General features: G+C 45.6%; 1 pseudogene; it reads left to right on the forward strand.

Moving 5' to 3' along the window:
- Nucleotides 1–7,380: 7,380 nt before the first annotated feature.
- LOC126000750 (cytochrome c-like) lies at nucleotides 7,381–7,876 on the forward strand (annotated as a pseudogene).
- The last annotated feature ends 888 nt before the right edge of the window (nucleotides 7,877–8,764 follow it).

Consider the following 8,764-nt stretch of genomic DNA (forward strand, 5'->3'; position numbering starts at 1 on the left):
ACTGAATTTCAAGAAGTTGGAGAGAGCACAGAGGCTGAGAATCTCCGTCTCCCAGACACAAGGAACCAACGAATTCATTCAGCAGCGTTACTGAGGAACAAGGAACATACAAGAATGAGTTTGTGTTTCTGTCCACACATGAAACAGGCCACTGAGGAAACTATGAATTCTCTCTATACTGTGCCTAAAATAATGAAACACTTAGGAATGGAGGGAAAAGAAACTTAAGTGGAAAAGATAGCCCTTTGTTCATGGACAGGAAGACAATATGAAGCTGTTGATACAAGTCACAATGATCTGTGGTTCCAACACAACTTTTCTAAAACTTCCAATTTTTTTTTCAGATAAATATAAAACCTAGCCTCAGATCCATTTGCAATTGCAATGGGCCCTGAGTAGCCAAAATAATTTAAACTGCACTTCGCTAGCCTACATCCTGGCCATTGGAATAGAACAGAGAGCACAAGATAAATCCTCACATGGATGATCAGTTGATTTTCAGTAAGACTGCCAAGACATTCAGTGGAGAAAGAACATCTTTTCAACAAATGAGGTCGGCAAAATTGGATCCTCGTATACCAAAGAATGAAGTAGGACTCTTCCCTTACCCTTGCCTATAAAAATTCACTCCGGGTGGATCTAAGAACTTGTCTAAGAGCTAAGAAGCTTAAGAGCTTCTTAAGAGCTTGTCTTAAGAAGAAAACATTAGGTAAGATTTCATGACACTAGATCTGCCCACAAGATCCAGGACAAGCAAAAGCATTAGCAACAAAAGCAAATGAGAATAATATTATTATAATAAATAAGATTTTGTCAAGTTTACTAACTCTTTTGCAATAAAGGTTACTATCAAGGAAGTGAAAGTGGACTGGGGCACAATGGTAGGACATCTGCCCAACCCACCTAATGGAGACTCAGTCTGGCCCTTACATGGGCGCACGTGCTAAGTGCAATCCCCCTATTGTTGTGACCTCTGATATTTGGGGGAAGGGGAAAGCAAAGGGAAGGGGCTTGGCATTCAGTTAAATCACTATGGAGTGATGGAACACTTGGCCTCGGGAAGCAAAATGCCCAGGTTCAAACCCAGACTCTGCCTTTGCACAGCTTTGTGACTTGGGAAATCGCCCCATATCCCTGGGCCTGCATCTCTCGCACAGTGAAGTGAATAGAGCGGCTGGAGGCTGGGTCACTCTGAAGCTGAGTGAGCCACTGCAGACAATGAATGAGCCCAACGCAGAGCGGGTGGTCCTCAGTGATCACTATTATTAGGGTGCAAACCTAGGTTACAGATTTGGTCTGTGTGCTAGGAATGAACTTTCCATCCTGGAAACTCCTTTTGACAACCAGGCACCAGGGCTTCATCCCCACATCACTCTGGTCACACTGAAGCATGTATGCACAGACACACAGACACACACACACACAGACACACAGACACACACACACACACACACACACACACACACACACACACCCCATAGGCCACCAAGCCTGTTTTACTCTGCAGAGTCTGACGGGGCTCCGTGCGCTGGGTCTCAATCCATTCCCCTTAATATCTCCCTAGGGGCTGATGGATGGCGACAGGCAACAATCTATAGCACTGTGACAGAATGTTTACTACCAGCCCTCTAGGAAATGATTACTTCGAGGTAATTTTGAACCTCTAGACGATGATGCAGTGTCTCATATATTAAACTCCAGTGAGCCGTATATAAAAGGACTACAAGGAGACCTTGTATTCCCTCGCTTTCCAGCATAGCCCAGCACACGGAAACCAACTGGTTGCAGGGGAAGCCAAACATTGAGGAGTCGAGTGGTTCGCATCCAGCCTGGGGCAGGAACAGAGAAGTGGACTTCGAGTCTGCAGGGCCAAGGGGGATGCCTGTATTATCCCCTGGGCTGCTCTGAAGTAGACCCTACAGGCAATATCACTAAAGCCAAAGACTCAATTATTCATACGACCAGGACCCTGGTCCTCTGCCACAGCCCCTCCAGAAACTCAGTGACTTTCCATTGCCTCTACCCTGACCATTAACAAATATGTACATCTTGAGATCATTCCTTCTACGCAAACCTCTCTCCCAGGGAAGTATCCTAAAGATTATGCACAGGGACTAAGGGAAGTGCGTGGAATTATGCAAGAATAGACTCTCATGTCTATCATCAGCTGACTTGTAACAAAGGTTCAGTGGAAGCAGCCAGGGAGTAATGTTGATCCCAGATACCTCCTTGACCCTCACCTCACACCATACACCAAAACCAATTCCAGCTGGGCTATGTAGTTAAATGCAAAAATAAAATTTTATCAAACATTTATGCAAAATAAATGAATAAAACAAAACAGGAGAGTGTCTTCATGACCTTGGAGGTAAGCAAGTTACACTAGTTTACACTAGTCCCAAAAGTTTTAGCAAAAAATATTGATAAAGTGGAATCATGGTGATGATATTGATATCTTCAACCATTGATAGAAAATAAAAGAGAGTCTGAAGGAGCAACCAATAAAGAGAAATGGACACTTTCTCAGTCAAAAATTAATTTTATCCAAAAGCCTGGAGGAACTCCTGCAAATTATTAAGAAAAGAGACAGACATTCTCAAAGAAAAATGGAAAATATGAGAATAAGAAGTTCATCAAAGACAGTATTTAACTGGCCAGTAAATGGCCACAAATATGTTCTTAGACATCAGATAAGCAAAATAAAAATACAGTAGACAAACTCTCACTCCTTCCATCTGAGGCCAAAATAGAAAGACAGAGCTATAACCCTTGTCAGCATAATTACAAACTCATGTGTTATTGGTGGCAGTGAAAATTGCTGATTGCTTATAGTATAAATGCTTCATAGTACCTATCAAATCCAGCCATGCCAAAATCCAATACAGCTAGCTGAAAAAAATAGAACATGCCATCAGATATCAAATGGAATATCAAATCCATTTTGGCTAGCCAAAAAGAAATGGATAACCATTCATCAATAACCACATACAAGAATGCTCACAGGCACAATACTTCTATTTACTGAAAAGTGGAAGCACATGGCTAGCCACCGTTGAACAATTAAACTGGGGATCATCCACATCACGAAATATTCCATTGAACTGATCGACTTACAGCTACATCCAAAAACATGGTTAATCTCACACGCAAAATGCTGAATGAAAGAAGCCAGAGGCAAGAGAAAACTTGGCGGAGGAGGAGAGATGGGGTAAGAGAGCCTTCCACACAGAGGTAGGAGGCCCCGAAAACCCCACCGGAGAATTCTCAAGCGACTTGAATATCAACCAGTTAAGGACAAGGCCCCACACACACAATGCTCAGGCCCTGCACGACCAGGAATTCTCTAGGGGACCTCCAGGGTTGGCCAAGCATTGCTCATGGCTCTTGAAGGCTGTGCTCAAGGATGCTCAGGGGACCATGTGCTGCTGGAGATTGAATCTGGACCAGGCACCTGTGCTACCTATTATACTATCTCCCAGCCCTAATAATATTCTCTATATGATTCCATTTCATTATGTTATATTCCACTCCACTCAGATCTCCACTTATAAATACACATCAATGCCAGTAATATATAACTATCTCCTTGACTTCCATGTGCATAACTAAAAAGTGCATAACCATAAAATTAACAAAGCAATCCTATGCTTTAGACGTGTCAACAGCAGAAAACTCCGGAAGTACAACAACTAGAAGGAGAATCTACAGATGCCCCAGTAGTTGCTATTTTTTTGGTTTGTTTTGGTTTGTTTTGGTTTTTTGGGGGGGGGATTGGGCAATACCCGGCTGCTCTCAGGGGTTCCTCCTGGCTCTACGCTCAGAAATCAATCCTGGCAGGCTCAGGGGACCTTATGGGATGCCAGGATTCAAACCACCATACTTTTGCATGCAAGGCAAACGCCCCACCTCCATGCTATCTCTCCAGCCCAGTAGTTGCTGCTTTGAGACTTAGGTACCAGTTACAGGAACACAGTCCATTTGCAAACACCCAACTAGCATCACATACATATATTTTAATTAATATCCCATGTGTATATTGTTCTTTAAGAAAAAGTATGGGGGCCAGAGCAGTAGCACAGTGGTAGGGTATTTGCCTTACACACAGCCAACCCAGGCCGGACCTAAGTTCGATCCCCAGCATCCCATAGTGTCCCCCGAGCCTGCCAGGAGCAATTTCTGAGTGCAGAGCCAGGAGTAAGCCCTGAGCGTCATCCAGTGTGGCCCAAAAGCCAAAAGAAAAAAGAAAAAGTATGTAAAAACTGAGACCAGGGAAACAAAACAGGGCTAAAAGTTCATACCTTGTATATCAAAAATCCCAGTTCAATTCCCCGCCCTCAAGCATTGTCAGGTGCTGCCCTGGAGGCCCCACTCCTATCAGGGTGGCCCAGGTCATCCCCAGAAACAGAACCTGGGCAGTACCACATCCTTGTATGGTTCCTTGGCCAGATCACACACTTACTAGTAAGCTGGTACTTTGCATGGGAATGTGGAATTCCCATCAACAAAGAACATTAAAACTATGCCAGCCAGAAATAAAAGTATTAAAAAATTTGCTCAGTAGGGGCTGGAGTGATAGCACAGCGATAGGGCATTTACCTTGCATGCGACCAACACAGAACAGACCCCGGTTCGAATCCCGGCATCGCATATGGTCCCCTGAGCCTGCCAGGAGCAATTTCTGGGCGCAAAGCCAGGAGTAACCCCTGAGCACTGCTGGGTATGACCCAAAACCAAAAAAGAAAAAAAATTCTCAGTAGAACAGCTGGAGATGGAGCAGAGGAGATTTCCCCACTTCAGTACCAGCCCTTGCTGAGAACTGCACCCCTCCTTTATATCAACCTCAGCTCTGCCCCAAAAACTCTATCCCAGGAGACATGGTTGCCCAGGAAACTGAGATACGGAAAAAAGCCAAAACATACCATCCGTGTCTCAATGGCTGCAATGCCTTTGTAGGGAGTCCAGACCCCATGAGACCAGCTGCCCCCAGCGCCCTATGTGCCTGTGGTCTCCCTGCAGAAATGTGAGGCCCCACCGGCACAAGCCAGAGGATGCTAGGTTTAAAGGCAGGTCACACTCACTCCTACCTGTTAGCATCCTTGGTGCCCAGCATGGCCGTGACCTGCTCCCTCAGTCCAGAAACTGTCACAGCAGTGTTCCATCAGCAAGGCAACCCATTCATTAAGACAGCACCTTCTAGCACTTTCCAGACGTTTTGTTTAGGGGCGGTACCAGCCAGGATAAAGAAGATCTTGAAACCACTGGAATTGCAATGTTTTTGTAACTGACTGGCAGCATTTAATAGAGATGACGTCTGCTTCCAAATAATGATTTCTAAACACCTGTGAGCATTTCCTGAGGTCTCCAAAGGCTGCTAATAACTTAAGAAAAGGAAAATCTGGGAGGCAATGAAGGAGCTGGGGAAAAGGGAATTTAAGCTGTTTCATCTATAAAATAAGGGCAATTGTAGGGAGGAGCCTGAAGATGACTCAGTGGCAAAAAAAAATATATATATATAAAAAAATATATATACACTTATATATATATATATATATATATATATATATATATATATATATATATATACACTCCCACCTTGCAAGCCTGAGGCATTGAGTCCGATTCCCAGACTCGGCATGTATTGAGCCTCAAAGATTCCTGTGCTATGTTTTGCATTTAGGAGTTGAAGCTTAGCCTATATTATCTCCCTCCGATGGAGGTGGCTGTGGCCATCCCAGGCTTGCAGACAGATAGTGGAGCTCACTACACACTTAGTCGTTGTGCTTTGACACAGGCTCTCAGCCTCACACACACTGGCTTGTGTGTGTCACAAGATCCCAAGCTTGTGGCCCTGGGAGTCCCTGCAGCCATGCCTCCAAGCTTGCACTCAGCATGCAGGGTGCTGCTGGAGACCAACTGCAGCCTCGTGTCTACTGGGCAGTGTTCTCCCACCATCTCACCAAGCCATGTCCCCAGGATCGCTAGATATCTCTGTTCATGTAATTCATTCAGTCTTGTCAAGGCACTGGGAAACTGGCAGCTGAATAACTGATGCTGTTACTCTTGTGGTTCCTGTTGTTTTTGCTGTTGAGAATTCTCAGCAAACACTAGGTGGTCTGAGTCTCTGCTTTGTCTTCTTCGAGGTGAGACGAGCAAGACCCTGAGACTTTTGCTGCACCAGCCAAGGTCGTAGAAATAAATGACAGGACACATTCCAAGCCCATTAGAGGTGCTGGTGTTGCCTCTATGCTCTGCCCAGAACCTTGTCGCTGGAGTTGGATCTGGGTCCATCCAGAGTTCGGATCAGCATGCATCTGGGCTTCTTCCATTCCAGAAGCTTCTTTTAGTGAAGCTGGGGTATCTGGCCTCATCTGTCGGCGATTGGCAAGTCCCCAGAGGGTCTGGGTTCTGAGAAGCCTTGATCGGGTCCTAGATGCTGGTTAGGGGAATCACTGAGGACCCCTTCTGGATCATATCTGGGGTGAGGCAAGCAGTAACCCCTCTCAGAAATGTTTAAGAAGCTGCAAGAACTCCGTAGTCCAAATGAATCAAGGCTGGCGTAGGCATCCGTGTGATTCAGCAAAGCTCTGTTCCTGATTCCATCCTTATTGCAGTGTCCATGCTGTGCTCATCATCGATCATGAAGAAGCAGGCAGGAAAATATTAGTATCCGGGGTCAGAGAGACAGTCCAGAGGTTAAGGTGCTTTGCCTTGACCCTGGTCACCTCGCGTTGAATCCCCAGCACCTCGGAGATGATTACTAAGCACAGAGTCAGAAATAGTTCCTGGTGGCCAGAGAGATAGCACAGCAGTAGGGCGTTTGCTTTGCATGCAGCTGATTCGAACAAATGGTGGTTCAAATCCCGGCATCCCATATGGTCCCCTTCATGCCAGGAGAAACCCCTGAGCACCACCAGGTGTGACCCAAAATCCAAAAAGAAAAAAGAAATAGTTCCTGAGCACCATCGGGTGTGGCCCAATTCTTTCCCTCCCTACGAACAGAACAATTTTTCCCTAACGATAGAATGAATTAAATCAAGAGCAAAAATATGAAATATTGATGGCTGAGGGGCTAGGGAGCCCATGTCTCCACGGACATCAGAGCCCTTCTTCTGAGAGCTGAGGGTGACAATTAGTCCTGCAGGTACAGGCTGTGCTTCGGGATTGATGGCTAAGACACTGACAGAGAAATTTTCTGTCTCAAACAGCAAGGACGAGCCAGGGGTCAGCTCCGTTCTGGGGTCGCACTGTTTTCCATCACACTCCCTCCTCTGTGCCACCACCTACTCCAGAAACAATCACCCAGGAACTTGTTCCTACAGAAATTGTGGGGACTTGGTCTTTGGCTCCCATGCGGCAACTGCGAGTGAGGTCAGATTCTAAGATGGGTGATATTGAGAAGGGCAAAAAAGATTTTTGTCCAGAAGTGCTCAGTGCCATACCGTGGAGAAAGGAGGCAAGCGTAAGACTGGGCCCACTCTCCATGGTCTGTTTGGGTGGAAGACGGTCAGGCACCTGGATTCTCTTATACTGATGCTAACAAGAACAAAGGCATCACCTGGGGAGAGGACACGCTGATGGAGTATTTGGAGAACCCCAAGAAGCACATCCCGGGAACAAAAATGATCTTCGCTGGCATTAAGAAGAAGACCGAGAGGGCAGAGTTGATAGCTTACCTCAAAAAGGCTACTAATGAGTAATAGTTGGCACCGCCTTATTTATTACAAAAATGTCTCATGACTTTTTTATGTGTACCATATTTAATTCCATCTTGTTCATCAGAATTCAGATCATGAGTGGCTGGTGTAGCTTATTTTTTTGTTGGACGGCCCTGATTTAAATAAGATTGGCTTGTGTTTAAAAAAAAAAAAGAAAGAAATTGTGGGTACTTGAAAGATCCTCCCAGTGTTCCCTGCCAACACCCATCTTGTTCCAAGGTAAAATTCATTCTGAGTCAGGCAGCTGAGAACAAACACGGCTTCCTCTGCTGGTGCGGAGAAACTCTGCCCTGTTTGGAGCTCGCCCAGAGAGCCTGAAATATTTTCATTGCCCCCCTCGCAGGGAATGAGAGCTGGTCTCCGAGCCCCTGGACTCTTGCCAGCCCCATCTTCGGCACGTGCACTTGGCTGATAATCTACACCAGCAACCAGTATCCATGCTGAGGCTTCTGAATATATTTACAAGGAAATCAGCATAATGAAGCCTCAATATTCAGAATGTGATTAATCCGAAAGCCTGGCTCCATATTCCAATTACTTCCGCAGCTCCCCTACTTGGGGCTGGCTGTGCTTAAATGCATACGGAGACTGTGGGAACCCAGATTTATACGAGGTGTCGCGAGTTTGGCACTCCGGCGATGGTAATAAGTTAGCTTCCTATTATGTGGTGGGCAATAAAGAATCTGATATTTATTCTGCTGGAATTTTGAGAAACTCCTGGAAAGAGCCTAGGCTGCTGGAAACACAGTGGCAGGTGTCACAAATGAAGTCCCCCACTGAGGTGTGACTCGTTAGCGTGTGTTTGTGTGTGTGTGCTGCTGCTGGGTGTGCTGGGTGAGTGTATGCGTGGTCCTAAGCTTGCGTGTGTGTATATCTGTGGGTGGGTGTGTATTGTACATGATGTGTATATACATCATATGTTTGCATATGCAGTGCTCATGAGCAGTTCTTTGGGAGAACATCTATTGCATTCATCAGATTGTCCAGGGGACTATTTAAGGCTGTCAAAGCTGTTTGCGTCTATCTGAGGCTGTAATACTTGTATATTG

The sequence above is a fragment of the Suncus etruscus genome, chromosome 2, assembly GCF_024139225.1.
Source record: "Suncus etruscus isolate mSunEtr1 chromosome 2, mSunEtr1.pri.cur, whole genome shotgun sequence".
Lineage (NCBI taxonomy): Eukaryota > Metazoa > Chordata > Mammalia > Eulipotyphla > Soricidae > Suncus > Suncus etruscus.